The sequence below is a fragment of the Podarcis pityusensis genome, assembly GCF_964106645.2.
Source record: "Podarcis pityusensis genome assembly, chromosome: 12".
Lineage (NCBI taxonomy): Eukaryota > Metazoa > Chordata > Lepidosauria > Squamata > Lacertidae > Podarcis > Podarcis pityusensis.
This window is the reverse complement of record NC_138037.1, coordinates 32,213,447-32,237,571: the sequence shown is the minus strand read 5'-3', so window position 1 is coordinate 32,237,571 and position 24,125 is coordinate 32,213,447. Positions and strand designations below refer to the sequence as shown.

The 24,125-nt window shown below is 43.2% G+C and overlaps 1 protein-coding gene across 5 annotated transcripts in view; it reads left to right on the top strand.

Annotated features, from left to right (window-relative positions):
- The window catches only part of DGKB (diacylglycerol kinase beta), a 253,677-nt gene that overhangs the window by 3,286 nt on the left and 226,266 nt on the right, over positions 1 to 24,125 (top strand). The window contains exons 1-2 of one of the 5 annotated variants that reach the window (XM_080974723.1): positions 11,962 to 12,155; positions 23,011 to 23,096. The exons of 1 other annotated variant lie outside the window; for it this stretch is intronic. The gene's annotated coding sequence lies outside the window, so the exon portion shown is untranslated. Of the gene's footprint in view, positions 1 to 11,746; positions 11,825 to 11,961; positions 12,156 to 12,193; positions 12,391 to 23,010; positions 23,097 to 24,125 lie in introns of those variants that run through there. 3 more of the 5 variants (XM_080974726.1, XM_080974722.1, XM_080974725.1) reach the window with 3 other exon arrangements.

Genomic DNA, 24,125 nt, shown 5'->3' with positions numbered 1-24,125 from the left:
GTTTATTTCTGAATAGGTGTGCATAGGATTGCACTGTTAATGTCTAGTCTCTCTAGAGTGAAATGCTGCCTCAGCATTAGGAGTATCAATGCATGCTGGTTGTCATGCGCTGATCAGTATTTCAAATGATGGCTGTTGCTACAAATTGAACCTATAAGTAAGCAGCAGCTTACCATGAGGACTGGGTTACTTTCTCTATGCTGCGACAAAGAACATGCAGAACTCCTCCTTGCTGTTCTTCTCACACACCTTCTCCAGAGCCAATCCTCAGTGGCTGAATCACTTCCTTTCAGCACTTTCACTTCCAATCAGCACAAAAGGTGAGAAGGCTTCCCTGTGGTTGAAACTCTTCCCTTTCATGTTGATTGGGCAGTTTTAAGATGCTGGAGACAACGACCTTGCTGGGACTCTGCTACAGAAACACTAAAGGGTCTTTCCCCATGACCCTGGATCATTGCACCTCTTAGGTTTTGTCATTGCATCCATCCTCCAAAAGCAATAGGGAGGAGGAGGACCATCCGTGCTTACAATGTACTTTGGAGAGTCCCCACTTTTTGCTGCTGGCTAGGAAGGTGGAAAGTCCCTGGGAGCATGCAGAATGCTGTGCGCAGTGCCTTGGATTCTGGTTTACTCCTTTCCAGCCTGTGGGGTACAATTGTATAAATAAATGTCTTGAGGTTGGTGGTATCACACCTGCTCATATTTCTCAACTCATCATCATCTCAGGACTTGAAGAACAAGTGAGACATTGACAAATATCATCATATGGTTATTGGGTCCCTTAGGTGGAAGATATAGACATTCAACAACAACTGGAACCTTGCATAGTAAATTCCCAGAAGCAGAGAAATACAGAAGGCAAATTCTCAACTGAAGGGATCTTGAGGCGGCTTAGTCTCAGAGATAAATTCCTCAGTTTGTCTTGGAATATTACCTTGCCAATCACAAAGTAGTTGCCAGAAATTGTTGAAAGAAATAACTAATTACCGTACTTTTCCGTCTATAAGACGAGGGTTTTTTATTAAAGAATTAGCTTCAAAATTAGCCCTCTTCTTATACATGGGTAGTAGAGGGGGGTTGGGCGATTGGTCTCAGCCATGAGCAGGAGATTCTCAGCAGCAATAGTGTGGGTGATTGGTGGCTGTGAGAAGGGCTGCAGGCAATTGGCTGCTGCTGCGTCAATAGGGTGGCCATTTTGCGGGTGTGTGTTTCGGCTACGCATGCAGTTGTCAGTGGCGGGTGAGCGATTTTCCGCACCCCCCCCCCCAAAGAAGCTCAGCAACTCTGGGAAATCCAAATCCTCCCCCCAAAAAAGCTCAACAACTTTGGGCAATCCTCCCCATTTTCTTAATTTTGAGCCCCCCAAAATAGGGGATGTCTTATGCATGGGGGCATCCTATAGACGGAAAACTACAGTAACCCTCCACAGAGTGATCATAAATTTGCATTCCCATTTAGCAACTGATATGGGCATGGGAGTCCTGATGCATGCATAGGACACCTCATCTCCTAGGACAGGTTGTTAAGACTTCAACTTCCATTAGCTCCAGCCAGCATGATCAATGGTAAATGATGATAGGAACTAGGTGATAGATTATCTAACAGCATCTGGAAGACCTCAGGTTCCCCATCTGTGCACTCATAAAAACACATCTCCAAGTGCATTCCTTCAATGTATGCAGAGGCTCTATATGTCTGTCACATAAGTTGGCTCAAAAAGCATTTTCAGGTTGTTTGTGCCCGCCATTTTTGTTGGATGTCTATTGTAGGAGACCTGCTGAGTGCTGGAAGTTCCTTACCAACTGCATGATAGAGATAAGCATTGAGTTGAATTAATTAGCTGTTTCGTGTACAGTGCTTGAAAACATTGAAATAACAATGTTTAATTAATGGGGGAAACAGAACATTGTGGGGGAGTCTCAAATGTACTGATTGTTAAATCTAAAGAAAGAACGCCATTTACTTTTAGACTTTAAGCAATTATGTGGACCATGAACCAATGCTGGAGTTTCTAGGTTGCTGCTTGTTAACATGTTTTAGATAAACAGAAATATCAGGTGTTGAAGTGATCTGGCAAGTTCTTAGCTTTAACACTGTTAGTGTCAGCTGTTGGGGACAATTAAATAAGGAATCACAAATTATAAATGGAAGTAGAATAGGGTTTAAAAAAAAGCCTGTTTATTTTGAAGATCAAGAATGAGTGAATAAAAGACCCAACTTAAGCTTCTTCTAAGCCAATTCATGAAATTATTATTATTATTATTATTATTATTATTATTATTATTATTATTATTTATTTTAAAGGGCTACAGGCTTGGGGCTTTTTTGATGGCAGGGTGGGAAGGTTTGAACTGAAAACAATAAATGAATTTTGTAACCAGAACAGCATTCTTGTGATATATCACATTATTTTCCTCTCTGAATATGTTCACCTAGACGGTCTCCTTCTGTTTGATAGATGTTGATCTTGTGTGTTTAAATGTAGAACTCCTTTTTAGAACATAGTAGGTGTGGCTGGCTGAACTAACCATTCTAACCAAATTGTGTTGATATTTCTAAATCATTAATAAAACTGGCTATCCTGGGAGGGTTCCTTTATTGTTCATTGCAAACAGATTTTTATGAAATTTACAATTTTAATTACACTGGCTTTTATTTCCACCTTCCCAGTGGGATGCTTACTGCAAAGATTCTCCAAACTAGAGCTATGCATGGACTTCGATGCCTACGTATGCGACTTTAGCATTTTATTTTAATACTTCATCCGCTGAAACAGAGGATCCCTTATAAGTAGCAAGACCTCTGTGCAATTGTGTCTCTTGTGTTTGTTATTATGCTAGATAGAACCCCCATGAAGTAAGGGAAACATGACAAAGTCCCATTGGAATTAACAAGGTCTAAGTTTACAATTAATTACATTTAAAAGCAAGGGGCAGTTTGTGCCTCATGTGGGTATTGCAAAGTGGAACAGTTAATTTGTAAAAGCATTTTTCTTATTAAAAGTGCTGTTGGAATATTCTCATGGTTCATTTGTTTCTGTGTATGGCTGATCTGCAGTCACCTGTGTTGGCTGGTGTCTATTGGTAGGGCAGGAGGCGGGGAGGCCAATGACAGGTGGAGCTAGAGTGAATAACAGGCAGAACCAACACATTCTCATTTTTACCCTGTCTTTCTCTCTGCGAACTTTCTACAGAATCAACACTAAGATTAAGGAGGACGGAGCCAGCAGTCAAGGCCAACTTGTGAGATGGAAGGGTGGTTGAAAGCACATTGAGGTTGGTGGGGCAATGTCTTATTCCTTCTAACAGAACAAGACCCACCGTCCATAAAGAAGGAATATTTCAGAAAATTAAAGAAGTAAATCTCTACTCAATAAACATGGTCCACCATTCTAGGGGAAAGGGGATGGTTTGAACAATATTTTTTTTTAAAAAAAAAATATGGGTTGGTGCACAAATTAGATTCCCATTGGGAGAATGAACCAAGACCTTTTCTGAGCAAAATATCTGCAGTGGAAGAATTACCACCACCCCCTTTTTAAGAGGAACGACATAGAATAAGAGGGTAAAAAATATGACACCCACTCACAGACTAGCTCAGTTAAGTGCTAAGCATTGTTATTTTCAGAGACGCTAAAAAGAAATCCATTTCCCCCTAGAATTGATTATTTGATCTGTCACTTCCTTGACAAAAGTGACAGGAGATTTAAAAACTATTGATTTCTCTCCTTTTTTATCATCTAAGCATAATTAGAAAAGAAAAATGTGTGATGAGGAATTTTCCCATATTTGTGTCTAACTAAAAAAAGGCCGAGGGCTTCTTTTACTGCTGCATAAATATCTCATTGGAGATGGACAAGGTGCTTGAAACACGTCCAACAGCTCTGTATTGTCTACACTGGCAGCAGCTGTCTAGGATTTCAGTTGTGTTAAGTATAATTGGTTTAATTCACACAGAAATTGTGAATGCTTGTGTATTTCTGAAAGGGCTTTAACATGGGGATTTCCCATGGGCTATATTAAAGCCAAGAGATGGTCTCTGAACTCCTTGATAATTAACTATTGTTTTCTGCTAGCTAACGCATGTGTGTTTAACCTTAGATCACATGAGAGGTATTGAACTGAAATTTCGCCATCTCTGAAGGGTCGTGGCTGGGGTCATTATTCTCAGACTTGATGAGAGTGAGGACATAAATGAAGCTCTCCAGGTAAAGAGCTTAAGGCAGGAGAGGCAGACCTTTGCTTTTGAGTCTGTTTGGAGTATTTCATATGGAGTGGCATATTATCTTATGGAACTGTTTGGATGTATCATTCTCTTTTGTTTTGAAGAAAGTTCTGCAAGTTAAGTTTTGAATAATACCTAATGGGTCTGGGCAATGCTTCATTTCCAAAAGGAGTCTGTTTTCATGTATCCAGTCACTTCAAAATGCACAATATTAAAATCTGGTTGTACCTGGAGATGCCAGGGATTGAACATGGGGGGCTTCCTGCATGCAAAGCTGTAGCTCTACCAGTGAGCTATGGTCCTTAGCCAGCCAGCATTTGTCAAAATGCTGTTGAAATGCACTGTAGTGTCGTAACAGCTGAGGAGCCAATTGCCTGTGTTAAAGTACACCAACACCACCTTGTTTGTGGTGCTAGTGACTCACTGAAAGGCTTTTGCTGATTCTCTCTGATCATTAAAATGCAAGGAGAGCACAGAATTACTATAATTTGAGGCTTAAATGTATGACACTGCACTGCCTTTTTTTGCTTGCCTTTATTTGGGGCTAAAAAGGTTAGATTTCTATAAATAGCACACAATCCAATAATCGGTAGAGTTGTCTGTCTTTGGCTCCTGGGAATCTTCAGCATTTTCTTTTCTTGATACCAAGCTCAGGAGCTTTAGTTAACAACAATTTGGAAGGAAGAAAATAAATCCTGGATTGATTGCCTGCCACTTTGCATTTCTTTCTTAAATTTGCCAAGCTTTTGCAGCATTGTCTCATACCAAAGAATACCCAGTTCTCTTGGAGAGGGTTTTTGGGTCTTGCATTAAATCATGTGTGTGTTTCATTGTGTGCAAATTATCCTTACAGGCAAATGGCCTTTTCACATGACCAAGAAAGGGCTCCACAGAGTTTTCCTAGCTTATAGGTTATAGCTTTGATCCTAAATGCGCTTATGTAGAAACGAATTCCACTGAAATCATTTGACCTCTGATAGTAAGTGGCCCAAGGACGCGGGTGGTGCTGTGGGTTAAACCACAGAGCCTAGGACTTGCAGATCAGAAGGTCGGCAGTTCGAATCCCCGTGATGGGGTGAGCTCCCATTGCTCAGTCCCTGCTCCTGCCAACCTAGCAGTTCGAAAGCATGTCAAAGTGCAAGTAGATAAATAGGTACCACTCTGGCGGGAAGGTAAACGGTGTTTCTGTGTGCTGCTCTGGTTCACCAGAAGTGGCTTAGTCATGCTGGCCACATGACCCGGAAGCTGTACACCGGCTCCCTCGGCCAATAAAGTGAGATAAGCGCTGCAACCCCAGAGTCGGTCATGACTGGACCTAATGGTCAGGGGTCCCTTTACCTTTACCTTAGTAAGTGGCCCAAATGCATGGCTGGCAGGTGCTGGCATATGTGATACCAGAATATGTGCCAGCTGACAAACCTTGCTGTCTCTTTCATTAAGGTCTTTGTGGCTGGGTTGTTCTGAAACCAGTCACCTCTTTGAATCTGAAAAAAGAATTTGGTAGCTCCCTCCCTTCACACATTCGGTGACTATGGGAGCTTTCCTACTGGAGCTTATAGCAATTTGTGATTTAGTGGTAGCTCTGAATGCAAAACACCCCAGTTTCAATCTACTGGTAGTGCCGGTAGACCCTTCTCTGAAATTCAGGAGAGCTGCTGCCAGCCAGTGTAGGTAATGCTGAGCAGGATGGCCAATGATCTGACTTGAAATAAGGCAGCCCCCCGTGTTCAGGGAGGTGGATTCTTGTGAGGTCCACAGCAGAAGAGGACCAGGCAAACCTCCCTTCCTGCAGTAGTCCAGCTGGCTACCCCTCAGTGCATTAATTATCGTTCTTGTTTAAAAAGAAAAAGAAAAGGAACACTGTCATGATTCCAAGTGATATATCTTGCCTTGTTTGGTCCTGATAGTGCTATACTTGCTGTTTGAAAATAGTGTGAATTGGTTCTTAGCCTCTGGTTATTGGTCGAAGGCTCTTAGCTGTCCTGTGACAGATGGGACATTCTTCTCTTTCTGCCAGGACATCTCTATCTCTACTACTGGTTTGCCTTTTGGACAGCTATAAATAAGACTTCTAAGACTCGTGTGGCTAGTGACTAAGTCTCAACGATCTTGAAAACAGCCATACAATGAAAAGCAATTAGAGATGACTAATGTGTGTGCATCAGAGATGCTATGCTATAAAGGTGTTACTAAATTGTGGTTTTTCTTCTTAGGTGAGAACCATTGTGCAGTCTGCATTGAAGAACAGCCCCCCCCCCCCAGGTTAATTGCTGCACTGGGCAAGGGGCATTATTTTTTTCAGTACTGGTGAGGCGTTGAACCGCCTTTTCTTGGTGTGTTGTGGTGCTGATGAACACACACACACACACACACACACACACACTTTGTGTTAAAGAACACAAAAGCAAGCACAGACAAAGCTCCATGCTAACCATTTAATGTAATGTGTAGTTGGGCCCTAACCTAACCTTGAAAACCAAACCCTCAAAACTAAGATTAAGCCGAGCAAACAGGATAAATGGGTGCATGTTAATATGCTAATAAACATACAAGTGAGGTTTATTACTGAATTTCTGCCCTATTGCTACTTCCAGCTAAGCCTATGTTTGTATAAACTGTGTGCCTCATTTGTACCCTACAACATGTAGGGCACACATTGCGTGGAAAGAGACTACATGGATCCAGCTTGTACCCATGTATGATCTATTCAAAAATCCTAATGAAGGTTAGAGTCAGGGGCAGCAGCTGCAATCTTGATCTGTCCCCCTAAGTCTGATTTGTATGTACCATTTCAAGTAGGCCTTATGTTATGGGCTAATTGTCCATATTAATGAACAATGCAAAATAATCTATATCTTTTATACGTATTTGGCTAGTCCTGTACTTTAAAAAAATGTTTTGAAGAGCATTTGCAGGGCATTGTTGTTCTTAAATGTACTTTTATTTTACGGGAACTCTCTGAACAGTACTAGCCTTTCTGATTTGATTTGTGATATCAATAAGTTTTTAAGCACAGAGAATGACCTTAGTACATTTGAAGAAAGGTTAGTACATGTTGGAGGGCTAGAAAAGCTATTGCACTCTGTTTTCATTTTTTAGGATATCGGCTTACAAATGGTTGTCCAACAAACCTGCCTTTACTGCACATAAGTAGGCTATAAATAGCCCTCCAACTTAGAACGGTTTCAAAAATGCTATTGATTTGTATAGAATGGTGATCTCGGTGGGTGCTCCAGTTTGATATATGTCATAGGGTGATCCTTAATCTTGATGAACCCTGCCAAAGAATCAACCAGCAGATGGGTTGATGCAAAATGCCCTCCCTTAGATCACCATTTTGGGAGGATCTATAGCCCATCAGCTGCAGTCTGGGCATCCTGGCAGAAGCACCTCCCCCTGGATCCCTTTAATGGGGTACCCTGATTCCTTGGACTGGAGATCGTATGTAATTGGCTCCCTGATGTCTGGGTCTGGAGGGTGGTGGTGCCTATGCCAGCCCTCCAGCAGCTTGCATACATGGAATTAATAACAGGGGTTCGGGAACCAGAGCAATTTCCAAAATAATGTGGTTGCGGCTACATGCAAGTCTTGGCAGCTAACCCCCATTCTTTATGGGACATGGAGTACTGCAGGACATCTTCCTCCCATTCATGAGAGAGATGCGAGCCCATCCCAAACTGTGACCTAAAGGCTTCACAAAAATTCCATGTCCTAGAGTATGCTCAGAATGTGGAAGGAATAACAGGATTGTAATACTCTCTGCATCACCTCCAAGTGCCCACAGGATCTCAGGAAAGGGCTCTGGCTTGAAAGTGATCATCTTGAAATGGCAGAGCTTATGCTCTGCTGTCATTGGCACAAAACAGCAGTTTTGGAACAAAACTGGCTGAAAAGAATATGCTAGCCTGCAAATACTGGAGCATCAACTGAAACTGAGGCCTGAGTGTGGCTGGCTTCTACAGCCAGGGAGTGGACTAGAGGGAAGAAGTTCCCCCTCCGGTCCTAGCATGGCTGGTGGAGAAGGGCTGCACCAAAGTTGGAAGGTCACCTACTTGCCATAGGCTGTGTCAGCCCGCAACTGGCAGTAAACATCCTCTATTTCTTTAAAGTCACTATGTTCTAATATTTATATTAATCCTGGAGAAGGGAGGGATAATTATGAGCTACGTATTTGCAAATATGCTTCCTCTAGGAAAAAAAAACACCTCCTGAAATTAATTATGGCGGGAGAAACATTATTTTTAGAAGTGACAAATCATTAGTGTACTTAATTATATACTTGATGATTGTGAATTTTAGTCCAGAAATTGGATTTAAGTTCATACATCTGTTAATGGGCATTTAATCAACATGCAGTTCATGTTGGGTTTTGACAGGGTCCTAAAGTCCTCCTGTCTCCTTCCCAAAGCCTAATTGGGACTTTCCCAGATTTGGGAGAGCTTTAGGACCCTGCCAGAGCCTCCTGCCCAGTGCCTCCCTTAGCTGACTTTGGGAAGGCAGCGCAAAGACTGAGGGGGCATTAAATTTTGGCCTTGCTCACCCTACGTGTGATGAGGCAGTGTGCAGCCTGTGGGTTCCATGTTGAAGTACTCTTGCGGCCCACTCGATATGAAAAAGTTGGACCTCCCTGGGTTAGATGGTTGAGTAATATCCCGGCAAGACCCAGTATCCTACTCCTGACTGACTCATACACCATGGCAGCCACACTTCATCCAACTTGGGCATCTTGAGGGGCTTCCCCCCTCCATTTACCTTCCACTCAGAGTTTGAGAAAAGTGTCAAGGGGCAACAGTCCTGAGTTCTGGTAACACCAAACACTCTACCTTGTAAGAGTTCCATCCTGAGGCTAACTGAAGCCAGATTGTGTTAAGGCGAGGAAAAAGATCCCTATGTACCATCCCAACAACCAAGAAACAGGATTTTTATGTATTTTATTGAATGGTCTCATCTCGATAAGGAAAGAGACATATGGGGTTGCTGATCAGTGTCTTAGCACCATGGACAGCGATTAGACAACAGCAGGGGTTGTCTATGGTATTATTAATTAAATTAATTAAATTTATATACTGGCCTTCATCCAAGGATCACAGGGCAGTTTACAATATTAAACCACACAAATACATAACATAGTAACAAACAAAAACGAATACCCCCACCAGTTTAAAAGGCCAGATATTGTTCAATTAGCCAAAGGCCTGGGAGAAGAGGAATGTTTTGCCTGGTGCCTAAAGATACATAACGAACATAATGATGAATGCTCCAGGTGAGCCTCCCTGGGGAGAGCATTCCACAAGCTGGGAGCCACCACAAAATGGCCCACTCTCATGTTGCCACCTTCCATACCTCTTGTGGAGGACGCACACAAAGAAGGGCTTCAGATGAGGATTGCAGGGTCTGGGTTCATTCATATGGGGTAGGGATATCATTACCTGTTGGATGGCTTACCACCTGTTGTGGAGCTTACTACAATACAGGAGCTTCCCTGGGAAAAGGAGGTGGTCATAAGGTGCAACTCCATGCATCTTGGTGTATATCTCATAGTGTGTCTCATGTGTTGGCAGGTGGGAGCTTCTACCATAAATATATAGCCCCTCAACGGTTGTATTTTCAGTACTGGTTTGGACCCTCAAGTACTTTTTATAACTTGGTACAAGTAAGCCACAACGCGGCAGGTGGCCTAGTTTTGTCAATGTTGTGCAATTGCTTTCCATATTACCATGATATCTGAGAACAAAATAGAAGCTTTTATCAATGTTCTGTAGTACATTTTAATCAGCTTCTAGAACAGTGTTTAGCTTTCTTAATTTTGTTTAACAAGGCTCTTCATGTCAGAGTGCTTACATTTTTATTTCTAAAAGCATGGTACAGACTTTTTAAATTGGGATGGCAGATATGTGAAATGCTAATCACAGTTAACGAGAATTGCCGAGCATGTAAATAAAAGTGTTTTCCATTTAGACATCTTGATTGCAGATTCCATAAGCCTATTTTGCAGCCTTAAGAATATCTGCGGCAAATGTTTATTTATTTATTTAAGCATCCCATTCATCAGTCCCCAATAACAATCAATTTCCCCTAAAAATAAAAACAGATTAAACATCACAATTCCAGTGAAGCAGGAATCAATAAAGCTGCAAATAAAAGAACTCTAAAAACAAAACAATCATCCCGAAACAGAGAACTAGAGAGTAAAGCATTACAATAATCAATTAATAAAGAAAGCCAAAGGGATAAATTCTATAGAACTAAACCACTGTGTGAAAACCACAGTATAATGAACATCATCTTAAAAGAGAGAGAGAGATTACATATTTTAAAGATGTCGGGGAAAACAAAATGGAGTTTGCCCGATGCTGAAAATACATTTAGGTAGGTGCCAGACTGGACTGTCAGGGGGGAAAGCTAATCACTCTGTGACCAAGAGGGCAGTGTTTGTGTCTGTTTAAGTAATCAGAGGCTTGGTAGGTGCACGCAAAAGATTTCAAGGACAGTTTGGTGCCCATAGGCACCACGTTGGCAACCCCAAGATTCCCTGCAGCTTCCTAGAGATTGACTTTAGGTGGCCTGCAAGATTCCTTACTCTCCAGTGCTGCTTCCCAGAGTTAGCTCCACTGAACCTAATAAGCCTTTCTTCTGAACAGACATTAGGATTGCACTGGTTATGGAGAACAAGGCTCTCAACTGCTACTAGTCACAATGGTTATATGTTCTTCCTCCACTGCCAGGGACATTAGGCTTCTGAATGCCAGTCTGCTGGGAACTGCAAGTGGGCAGAGCACTCTTGGGCTCACATCCTGCCTGCTAGGGTTGATCTACTATGAAACGAAGATTAAGCTTCAGGGCCCCTAATCCTGGAGGGGCCCCAGAAGCAAATTTAGTCCACGATGGGTCTCGTTGACCCAATTTGAGTCGCATGACTAACATGGATTTTTGTTGTTGCCTAAGGTCAGCAGTTCGAATCCCCGCGACGGGGTGAGCTCCGTTGCTCAGTCCCTGCTCCTGCCAACCTAGCAGTTCAAAAGCACACCAGTGCAAGTAGATAAATAGGTACCGCTCCGGCGGGAAGGTAAACGGCGTTTCCGTGCACTGCTCTGGTCCGCCAGAAGCGGCTTAGTCATGCTGGCCTCATGACTTGGAAGCTGTATGCCGGCTCCCTTGGCCAGTAAAGCGAGATGAGCGCCGCAACCCCAGAGTCAGTCATGATTGGACCTAATGGTCAGGGGTCAGCAGCAGAGAAGTTGCAAAGTGTGGTGATCTATCATGGAACAACCACATTGAAGAAAGGCTAACCCAGACCTCCTTGCTGGTTGCAAAAGGGGGGGCATAACAGTTCAGCCCCCCCCCCAGTATAGGTCTGCTACTGTGCCCTGCTTCCCACACAAGGGTGCCAACTTGAATAAAATATTGGAGGGGGGGAGGTACACCCTGTCCCAGATAATCACGTGACACCCCCCCCCCATTTGAATGCCCATCAACTCAAATATTGGGGCGGGGGCGGGCAAAGGGACCTCGGCCCCTAGGAGTTGGCTCATATGTTCCCACAGGAGCAGGCGAGCAGGACGCCGGCCTAGACGGCTCCAGACGATTCCATCATCTCCAGGTGAGGAGGCTGCGGCGAGCGCGCGGCGTTTCCTCGCAGCACCTGGCGGAGCAGCAGCAGCGACCATTCGGCGCCTGCCGCCTCCGCCGCCACGCAGCCGGCAGCCCCTTCTGCGCCGCCCCCGGGAGACCCGGCGGCCACACGGCGCGGGAGACTCCGGGGCCCGCGTCGTCAGCCCTGCTCCGCCGCCTCCGTGTCCTCGCGAGGGAGACGGCGGGCGCGCGGGCGCGGGCACACACACGCTCTCTCGCTGCCCGGAGGAAAAGCGCCTCATAAGGAGCCGAGGCAGCGGGGAGAGGGGAGGAGAGCTACCGCGGCTGGCGGCCAACAGGTAAGGAAGGCAGTGGCGGCTGCGTTTTGGCGCGCCGAGCTGAGCGAGGAGAGCGTCGTGCTGGAGGCGCCCGCTTGGCTCTTCCCCAGTCCGGCTGCCCCCCAGCCAGGGGGAGGCTGCGGCGGGGCGTCCTGCTCCCTGGACGAGGGCAGCCTGTGGCGCTGCCCCTCACTGGAGGCTTCCTGCGTCGAGGCGAGCAAGTGCCTGCTAAGTAGGACTTGGGGTGCAGATACGTGTATGTATGTATGTATGTGTTTGTTTGTGAGAGAGGGTCGGCGTGCGCGCGCTATGGGCGCGCGAGACTCTGCTGCTGCTGCTGCAAAGCCAGAGCTTGGATGCTTGCTGTGTTTCTGCCTAGTTGGTATTATCTCCTGTCTTCGCCACCCGCGCCCCAAAATAATAACCCGTGCTATCTTGTAATTGAGATGCATGCAATATCCTCAGTCTGCATTGCACCTGCAGCAAGTTAGCAAAATCCCTGCCTGGGTGGCTGGATCGATTGCAGCGTCGGGAGGCTTGGGGGCAGCCTTTATTTATGTCTCTGTGTGTATGCGTGGCTGTTTGTTCGGCTTTTGTTTTTTCCCCTTCTTCGGTGTAAACATGCCAAGGGAACCTTAGGAAGAAAGTTGTGGCGAGCAGCCTTGATGCTCTTCCATTCATATCTTCCTAACTTCTGCCTTTTTTTCCCAGCTCAGTGAGTCTACTCTAAATTTATCTGTGACGTTGGGGTGATGTCATATGTGTCATGTTGCTTTATACTGCGTTTATATATGCTGCCTTGGTGATACAAGCAATTTTTTTTTAATATAAAAAACGTGTTTTGTCTGCAGATAGAAAGTTCTGCAGTGGCTGGTCACTAGAAACTTTACTTCATTTAAGGTGGCAGATTCTCCTCCTCCAAATGACTTGGGGAAATGTGATGCTTGCTCAAAGTTATATGGCTGCTGTGTATGTCAAAGTGAGCCTTACTGGGTTCAGTGGAACTTAGCATAGCATAGCACTGGAGCCTAGCATTACAGTCTGCACAATTCAACTTTGATTGTACATTTTCCAGAGGATCTAGGCTATTGGGTGACTAACAAATATATTAAAAAATGGGTCCCACTGAGAATTGGACTGCAGCCCTATACAGACTAATCTAGCAGTAAGTATAAATGAACTCAGTGGGACTTTCAGTCTGAATCAGAAGTATATACATTTATGGACAATTTGTGTTTTGTGCTAGTAAAAAATAAAAAAGAAGGATCCTTATTTAAGATATTTAAATTGTTGGTTTCTAAAAGGTGATGCACCTGCTAGCTTTCTTTGCACTGTTAAAATTCTGTGAGGGAATTCTGTTTTGGTTTTTAAGTGTTCTTGCAACACTAAGAAAACAAACAATGGGTTTGAATTCAGACTAATGCTTTAATCCTGACCCCATTTATCTGAGGGTAAGCCTCATTGAATTCATTTGGTGAGCATGCTTTAGGCTCCGCTGTAAGTAGTCCGATTTGGGGCCCTGTTGACAGTGAAACCTAAGCGCAACAGAGGTAGGGTTTATAGGGTTTACTGTAGCTTTCAGTGTGATTCTATCAGTATTTACTTCAAAGTAAGTCTTGTGGATTTCCCTCAAGCTTATTTCCAAAGACGTGTACCTACAACTGCTGACCAGGTCTGGTTTTGACTTAATATTTCAGTCATCTTTTAAGTAGAATTTACCTATGAAAACGTGCAATTGGAATGTATTATGAAACCATGAAGCAGAGGACAGTGCTGTTTCTGAAGGGCAGCACAGAAACAGATTTTCTGCTCATGGGTTCTGGACTGCACTGGTTTTAAGCAACTGGTGTTTCTTCTCCTGCCTCCTGTGCACCCCTCCCAGACAACTCCATAGTGATGAAATGTGGATGCCTTGATTCCTTCCTTTCTGACGTCTCTGATTATCGCTTTTTTTGGAAGGGATAGTTTAGAGGCCCTCTTCTCCATCCAACTGAAAGGGTGATAAATGTTGTATAGCAACTGATTAAAAATATCTTCCACGCCAACTAGATTAAGAACATAGGAACTAAATTATCCAAACCACTGGTCCATGACCATCTAACTCATTATAGTAGAAAATGACTTGCAGTGACTCTCTGAGATTTTGGATAAGGTCTCTAAGCTGTACCTGGAGAAGCCAGGGGCTGGACCTGGGAACTTTTGCACGCAAAGCAGATATTCCACCACCAGGCTATGGTCCTTACCCTAAAAGAATTAGGTCGGCATTTATCAGTATCTTAAATTATTGTTTAATTACATTTTGTAAAAATATGATTTTAGATATAGTAAACCCACCTCACAGTGGCCTCAGTTTTGTGTTCTAAAATCAATATCTGCCCAGTGTGAGCTTAGAATCATAGAATTGTAGAAGTGGAAGGGATCCCAAGGGTCATCTAGTCCAACCCCCTGCAAAATGGTTATGTGCTTTGCATTTTGTGAAATGCCAACTCGGAAATTCTGGTGTGCCTAGCCTTCCAAAAATAGCATATGTAAACTGACAGCACCCCTGAGCGATGTTTATGTTCTTTAAAAAATATTTCTGAGCTTCATAGTGTTGGTGACTCCAAGCACGGGTGATTAAAATGAGGTGCTTATAACTTTCCATAGCCAGTATGGAACATATTGTGATAACTCTGTGTGATGCTTAGTTCCTCTTTAAATTGTCTGAAGATTTTATAATTGTGTGCTGTGTTAAACACATGTGCTCCAAGTTAGTAACATACAAGTTTTTAATACAGCTGTGTTTAGCTGCTATTTATTTATGTGTCATGTTGCTTTAATTAATGCAAATCGGCACACTATGGTGAAAGGCATCAATATTTCCATAGTCAGTTCACATGAACCAATGCATGTGAAGATTTTTACGCTCTTAGTTCATGCATATAGTGCGTTCATTCCCTGATAGAAACGTGTACTGAAATACTTGCGTAGTCAGAAGCAACTAAAATTGTACATTTCTTCATTTACCAGTAATGGCTAACATTGTACAACACTTACATCACAAGCCTATGAATGTCTACTCTGAAGTAAGCTCTGCTGAGTTCAAATGGGGTTTACCCCCAGGAATGTTTGCATCAGATTGTACTGTAGCCTTTAAAATGCAGCCTTCAGCAATACTTTCTGCATATGTTGTTTGAAACAATGGCAGCATCCCAGTATGGCCCCTGAACTCTCCTAAGGACATAAGAACAGCCATGCTGGCTCAGACCAAACAGTCATATAGTTCAGCATCCTGTTTCTCAAACACCCTGTTCCAACTCTGCCCCAAAAGCAGGATACCAGGACAATAGCACTCTCCTGCTGTTCCCCAATAAGTGGTATTCTAAGGCTTACTCCCTCTGATCCTGGAGGTAGTATATAGTCATCTTGACTAGTATCCAATGATACCATTATCATTCACAATGTTTTCTAATTTCTTTTTAAAGCCATCTAAGTTAAGTATGAATCATAAGGCTTGACGGGACCACAAGGATCATCTAGTCCAACCTCCCTGCAATGCAGGAATCTTTCACCCAATGTGGGGCTCGAACCCACAACCCTGAGATTAAAGAGTCTCATGCTCTGTGGTTGATGGCCACCATCGTATCTTGTGGTACTAAACTCCATAGTTGAACTATGCATTGTGTACATGGTATTTCATTTTGTCTGTCCAGCAATTACAGATTCACTGGTTGACCATGGGTTTTTGTGTTATGAGAGAGGGATAATTTTTGTCTCTCTATCTGCTGGCTCCACATCCTGCATAATTCTATTGTTGTTGTTTCTTCCACCCCATTTGCTTGCCTTTTTTCTCAGCTCCAAATGTAACCATGCCCTTTGGAGAGTTTTTTGGTCCTCTAATCACTTTTGGTTGCCCTTTTCTGCCCTTTTCCCAGCTCTATATTCTTTTGAAATGCAATGTCCAGAACATAATACACTGAGTGTGGTCCCAGCATAGATTTGTTGGCCCTTTCCTAATCATCCCCAGTACAAAATTCACCTTTTCCCCCCAGCAGTTGCACACAGGGTTGGCATTTTTATTGTGCCCATGAGATGTCTTTCCCAGTTGCTTACAGCAAGCTCAGATCCTATCTATATATATGTAGAGTTTGATTTTTATTTTTATTTTTTTTGGCTCCAGTTTCTCCGTTGGCTACTCGGAACAGCATTTGCTGCTTTAATGCCATTCAAGTTGGAAATAACCTTCTGAAGCTGTTCAAAATCTCTTTCTTTTTTCACCACCCTGAATAATTTGGGCTGTGTATGCATTAGCATTTACTCTGCCTCCAGTGTGCTCCCACCATTAGTCTTTGAAGCTGTGAATACAGAGCCGGCCTGCCTATGAGGCAGAGTGAAGCAGCTGCCTCAGGCAGCAGAAGCACAAGATCCAGCGCCCCGTCTGTCCCACCACTTTTGCCAGTGGCGGAACACTCTTTGGGAGCGCTGCTTTGCTGCTCATATTCTCCCCCCCCCCATTCTGCGTCAAAGCACTGCAGAATACTCCCCCAGGGGGGGGGTGCTCTGGCATGCAGCCTAAATGGGGTCAGGGCTTGGGGGGCAGGGAGCAGCACATTCAGATAGTGAAGGAGGATGGGCTGCTTCTGTAGGTACACAAACATGAAATATCCTGTTGTTTCCTGAGAAATACTCCTGTTTGATGCATTTCAAAACAGTTTCCATCCAATTTTAAAATGTATGCCACCTTCACTTAATAGTTAACCTGAAGTGTGTACATTTGAGAGATCCATTGCACATGTGCAGATGACAGTGAATGGACAGGCAGCCTCATAAATCTCTCTCTCTCTGCGTTGCTGGTACAGGGAAACCAAAAGGGTAATAATATTCATTGGGTGAAGACATCCCTGCCTCCTCTCTGGTTTGTACAGCAATGTGCAACCGCGGTTTGAGGTGCAGCAGGGAAAAACAACCTTGCTGTGTTTCAAGCTGCTAATGTGTACCTAGCCTTAGTGTCATTAGTAAGCTTGACCCATCTCCGTGCTCACCCAATCTCACCTCATTTATGAAAAAGTTTGGGAAAGCCAGGGGGTATTCGGAGACAGTTTGTGAAATGAGGGTGTGCCTCTTTAATCAAAATCCCACTGGGCACACCCACGTTTTTGGACATGCTTGAGGTATATTTTTACAAAGGTTGTATGCTACCCCCAATCTCTGCCGAGTGGTGCATGTGATTGCAGGGGGCTTCCAGGCGCTCACATGGGGGCTGTGTTCCCTCTGAGAAGCAAGACGCAGTGGAGGCTGTAGTGTCTTTAAGAAATATGGTTTAATTACACATATTTGCATCTGAGTTTAGATGAAGGGGGTGCAGATATTACAGCACTGTCATCTCAAGAGCAGCTTGTTCTTCATAGCAGCCCAACAGAACCATCCTAAGCATCATTCCTTTGATCCTGCTTCCCAGCCAGCTCTAATGTTCTGCCCTTCAGCCCTTGTATTATGTTCTCCCTTTTTGTTCCTTCTCCTTCCCAGAACACCTAGCCAAGCCCAACACCTCCTCTTCTGCCTGCTCACCCCTTTTACTAAGCCTTGAGTCCAAGAGGCAAACTTTCCTGAGTGGCCTGAGGCCCTGCCCACCACATTGCCATCCCTTGTTTTGCACAGACCCAAACACCTTTCTTGATGAGTAGATGCCTGGTCATTGTTTCACAGTGACTTATGTTCAATCAGCCCAGCCAGGCTAGTTTGCATAAGGTAAACCCGGGAATTTCCATGGCACAGTTCAGGAGAACTGCAACAGCCTGTATCTTCTCTTCAGTGTTACAAATATGATCTAGATGCTACCACTGATTAATTCCTAACATTCACTAACAGACTCTTGTACCCTGGCTATTGCACTATCCTCTTCTCAAAAAAAATCTTCTGACCAAAGATGCGATACAAAAAATAAAGGACAGAAGAAATCAGATTTCTGCAAAGATACATACAGAAAAGTTAGTAAGGCATTTGAAAAGAAACCTAGTTTCAGCACAACATTAGATCATTTCCAGGTAATTCCCAGCTCCCCTGGAATTTTTCAGGCTTTCCCCTTGGGGTACACTCTGGTCAATTCAGCATCCTAATACAGCTTACCTATTCACCCACATTGCCCTAATGGTGGTTTTCATAAGCCAGGATGCAAGCCTTGTTGCCAGTTATCTCACCCAAAAGCACTTCTCCATCATCATCACCACAATCATTACTTATCAGAACAATTCCTAAACTCCTGTATCCCAAAGCACTTTTTAAAAACACACACTGGAAAAGCCCCACAATCTCCATCGCTGTTCAGTTCTCTGTTCCCCATGTCAAAATGTTTACCTCCAGGGAGGAAGAAAGGGCAGTGGTGGGGTACTCCCATAGATGTATTAAATCACAGGAAATATGGTGGTAAAAGAAGGTCCATGTTGTCAGGAGTTCAGCCTACCCTTGAGTAGGACCCTGGCAGAGACACATGCCTGACTGGCATGTTCCCTCCCTCCTGGTTGTTTGTTTGGGAGCTTCAAAAGCTTTCTTCTGCCCAAACATCACAGCGACCGATGCCAACAGACATTGGCACACTTAGGGATCTGCAGAGTCTTTGCAGCTTTTCATGACAGACCTCAGCAACTCAGCATTTTGGCTAATCTACTTTATTTACATATAAACACACACGGAGCACTGCAACATGGCTCCCTCTCTCTCTAGCATCAGACAGCAAAGACAAAGAACAAAGGACAATAGTCCCACTTCACGGAACACAGTAACACAAACATCCTGTCTCCGTCACTTCCCACTCTGTGGAGTCAAAACATATACCGTCATGTGAAAGTCAACAATCCCATGACTGCAATCATGGAGCAGGAATTCTAACACATGTAACATTTGCAATCAAGGAAGGGGCTGCAAAGGAAAACATATGTGGGAATGTCTGCCACCACCTTTCATTTCTCCTTCCCCAAGGTAAGGTTTCTATGAGTTGTGTTTTGTTGTTTTTTTTTACATTGGGAAAGGGAGAGGAAATGAATGGAAAAGATCAGAGAGGCCTGATCATTGTGGGCTGTGCTTGCCACAATTCAGCTCTCAAGAACTGATTCAAGAGTGCTTGACTGTTATGAGAACTCCTCAATATGTAGAGGTCTTTACACGCCAAGTTTATACCTGATGCCCAAACTTTACATCTGATGTCAGAATTGTTGAGAGGGTCAAAAATGAAGGAGCTGCTGCAAACATCTTTTTAAAAATTATAGCTGTATTTCTGTATACCATATGCTGTTAGAAAAAGGTGTTGCTAGGTTTTCATTTCATAATGTCTGAAGATGAAATGGCATCTGTAAAATAAATAAATTGCTAAGTTGGCAATTGCTCAGATTATTGACTTTTTTGAGTAGTTTCTAATAGATCAATACAAACAAAAGAATTAATGAAGGCATTCCACAAGCAGACAATTTTGTTAGGAGAGAAACAGAGTTGCTTTTTTAATCCATAAAATTGTCTCTGTCCTGCAAATCTATCTAAAATGGTTTTGCAGGACTTATTTATTTATTTCTAAGTAGTATTTTGCAGTTCAGTTTGGGGAGTGCGTACTTAGGTTTAAGATAAAGTTTGTGAGCATTTTTAGTAATGGGTCCATATATATGTAATTACTTTATTCTCTCTCTCTCTCTCTCTCTCTCACACACACACACACGATGCTTAATATTTAATTGAGAGTAAAAGGGAACTTATTAATAGTTTGTTCTCATTAGTGCTGCTATTCAGTGTCAGTTGTTGGCACATTGTAACTCTCTTTATTATGCTGGACATGAATGTCCCCATTCCATTTTTAATTAGAGAAAATCCTGTTCTGTTTGGACAAGTTTAGAGGCCCTGCTTTCATATAGTGTTTGTTTTTTTAAAAGATCGTTTTCAAAATGTAAGGATATTATGCAGTGTTTTGTAGAAAGTTCTGTAGCTGTGCATTGGCAAGCTTTTTTTTTTTTTTTTTTTGGCTTTTAAAATTGGTGCATATTTACTCAGAAATAAGTCCTACAGATACTTGGAAAAAGTAAGAATAACCACAGTGACCTGCATTTTATCTTTTTCTGCAGGGGTTTTTTTTTTGGTGTTTTTTAAAGCTGAAATTAGAAACTGCAAATTACATTGTGGGAGGGAGAATCTGTGACTTGCTGTAAATGTACAAGAGTGAATGTGACAAATTTCATTCAGGGTTTCCAGCAGCCCAGACTGTTGTTTTAATATTTCACTTCTACAGCTGTACTGACAGAATGTTGACTACATAAGCAAACTTTGAAATAATTAAAGCTGTTATGTTGACAGCTAAGCAGCCAACGTGATATGTATCCTGTGTCCCTAAAGCTGGTCCTAATATATTTGCGAATATATTATTAAAAATTGGCTTCCAGCATTTTGATACTATGCATTTGTCATAGCTCTCATTCTGTTGCAGAGTCAATGGAACATGGTTTCAAAGAGAGCTGAATCAACACTGTGGCCTGGGTCATGCATCTGGCATCCTTGTGGAATGTATGAGGCTGTTGACAGGCTCATGAGCTGGGGCCCATGTGGAGAGCCATGTGGTTCATGTAAAAAATGAATAATAATGATGCAAACATGCAGATCCAGGGCACCATGCTTCATAAAAACATACTGTTCTAACTAGCCCTGTATTTTGTGATGTTGTACCAATATCACCACAACCCAGGCAGGCACAGAAAGCCTTCTGAACACTTTTTTTTAGGCCTTTCTGGACTATTTTTTAAAGCACATTGGTTGTGCAATTCTTGTATGAGGCCACAACATCTTTCCTCAAGACAGTTCTCTTGTACTATAAATATCTTACCTTCTGAGCACACAAACAGCAGTATTCTGTTACTGGTAAAAGGTGATCAGTTATTTTCCCCATGGCTGTTCAATCTCTTGTGATCATGGGTATTGTGTGGAAGGAGGTAAGTTAAGGATGTTTGTCAATGAGTGCCCATAACATAACTACAGTAGTGATGAATGACACAACTCCCTCCACCCCCATATCCTTGTTATTTTAGTTGTACATCATCAAGGGATGGGAGTGCTGATTCCATATAAAATACTTACATGATTATTTAACTGCAACCAGGCCACATAGAAGTCACACAGAGAAAATAATAACAATAACAATAACAATAACAGTAATAGTAATAGTAATAGTAATAGTAATAATTTATTACTTATACCCCAACCATCTGGCTGGGTCTCCCCAGCCACTCTGGGCGGCTTCCAACAGGAGATTAAAAATACATTAAAATGTCATTAAAAAACGTCCCTAAACAGGGCTACCTTCAGACATCTTCTAAATGTCAGATAGTTGTTTATTCCTTTGACATCTGATGAAGGGTGTTCCACAGGGCAGGAGCCACTACTAAGAAGGCCCTCTGCCTGGTTCCCTGTAACTTTGCTTCTCACAGTGAGGGAAGCATCAGAAGGCCCTCAGCACTGGACCTCAGTGTCCGGACTGAACAATGGGAGTGGAGATGCTCCTTCAGGTATACTGGACCGAGGCCATTTAGAGCTTTAAAGGTCAGCACCAACGCTCTGAATTGTGCTTGGAAACGTACTGGGAGCCAATGTAGGTCTTTCAGGACTGGTGTTATGTGGTCTCGGCGGCTGCTCCCAGTCACCAGTCTAGCTGCCACATTCTGGATTAATTGTACTTTCCGGGTCACCTTCAAAGGTAGCATTGCAGTAGTCCAAGCGGGAGATAACTAGGGTGTGCACCACTCTGGTGAGACAGTTCATGGGCAGGTAGAGTCTCAGCCTGTGTACCAGATGGAACTGGTAGATGGCTGCCCTGGACACAGAATTGACCTGTGCCTCCATGGACAGCTGTGGTTAGCAGACTCCCAGACTGCTAACCTGCTCCTTCAGGGGCACAGTTGTCCCATTCAGGACCAGGGAGTCCCCCACACACGTCCGCCCCTTGTCCCCCCCAAAACAGTACTTCTGTCTTGTAAGGATTCAGCCTCAAACTGTTAGCCCCCATCCATCCTCCAACCACCTCCAGGCACTCACACAGGACCTTCACCGCCTTCACTGGTTCTGATTTGAAAGAGAGGTAGAGCTCTCTTTCTGATTAGAAAGAGAGGTAAAGTGTTTCTTGCCTATGGAAAGTTTATTTTAACAGGAAGAAAACTGCTTGGAGTCTGTTACTTCATGAGTTTTTTATGATACATTGGTATATAAATATATGTATAAATAAATCATAACTCACTGTTACATAGTAAGTGTTTGCGGAATTACATCTTTCCTAAGTCCTGTACACAATGGCTTGATCCACATTTCTTGGACGAATGCATGGGTTGCAAATTAGTTGTCCACTGGATTTTGTACTTCTTTGAATGCCGTGACAGTTCTTGGCAGTTTAAACAAGCATTTATATCTGTAATTTGAGAGAGAGAAACATATATTTAAGTACATATTTATTTTGTGTTACATATGTATATGTATTTTTAAAATCAGAAAGCAAATACTTATAGGTAAAACCATGCGAAATGAAAACACATATATTGTCCATTCCTAAACTGTCTACACAGGAAAGCTAATTCCTTGCTGAGTTTCCTGGCAGAAGGAGAGGATGTAAGGCCACTTTTCTCCCAAATTCTCTGGGTTAGCTTTCTTCCTAAGGTTCCTTGAGCAGTCAACTCCACCCCCGTGTAAAATTACCATTCCCCAATCATCTCTCCTGTTTTATCTGAGAGTAAAATACTCTACTACAGTTCTTATTTTTGCAAAGAAATGGTTGCCATGGGGAAATAGTCAAGGTGCTCTCCTGATCCTTTATTGTATATCACATGAATAGCTTAATGCAGTAGAAAGTGACTAATCCTAGTCAATTTTCTTCTACGCCTAGTGCATAAGAGCTGGAATACAGTCTATGATCTTAACAGTTGCATGTTGGAACTTCTCCCGGATAGCGTACTGCAGTTTGCATTGAAGGTGAGGGATTACCTGTTTGAGTGCATGTGCAAAATATAAGCTGCCTGTTCCTACAAAACAGCATGTTAGAGAAGGATTCTAGTTTGGGGTATGAAGGAATAATTTTAATTGGGAGGAAAAGAAAATTTCTAAGCTGACACGGGGTCAATGTCGTAAGCGAGCTTGTTTCTATTATATGCAGGACTTTTCACGTGGCATTTGTCTTGAATTGTGCTGAAGCAGATTCTGCAGCACAGTTTAGAGAAAATAGGGCTAGCACTTAAAATGCTTTAATTGCAAAGAATAAAAAAACCGTGAAAGTTTACGCATTGTTGGCAAACAGCTCTTTGGCAAACACATGACCATGCCCCCAATACAGACAAAGTTAGTTGTGCTTAAGTCTGAAATGAGTGATGTTTGCCTTTAGGTAAAGGGACCCCTGACCATTAGGTCCAGTCGTGACCGACTCTGGGGTTGCAGTGCTCATCTCGCTTTATTGGCCGAGGGAGCCGGCGTACAGCTTCCAGGTCATGTGGCCAGAATGACTAAGCCACTTCTGGCAAACCAGAGCAGCGCATGGAAATGCCGTTTACCTTCCCGCCGGAGTGGTACCTATTTATCTACTTGCACTTTGACGTGCTTTCAAACTGCTAGGTTGGCAGGAGCAGGGACCAAGCAATGGGAGCTCACCCTGTTGCGGGGATTCGAACCGCCTACCTTCTGATCAGCAAGTCCTAGGCTCTGTGGTTTAACCCACAGTGCCACCCACGTCCCGTGGATGTTTGCCTTTACTCTCTCTTAATTGAGCCATGCCTTTTTAGATATGTTCTAGAGCAAGTGAGTATCGCCCCACCTTAAATCACAGTCCCATAGTGTCTGGACTGAAGTAAGTCCCATTGAATTCAGTGGATATAGGACTGAAGCCCTCATCAGTTTGTTTTAGTTTTGTGACATTTTAACGGTCCATCATTAAATGTTCCATATTGCACCAAAGGCTGGAAGCACAAAATCTCATATTGGTCTTGCAGAAGCTACTAAGGCATCACTTGA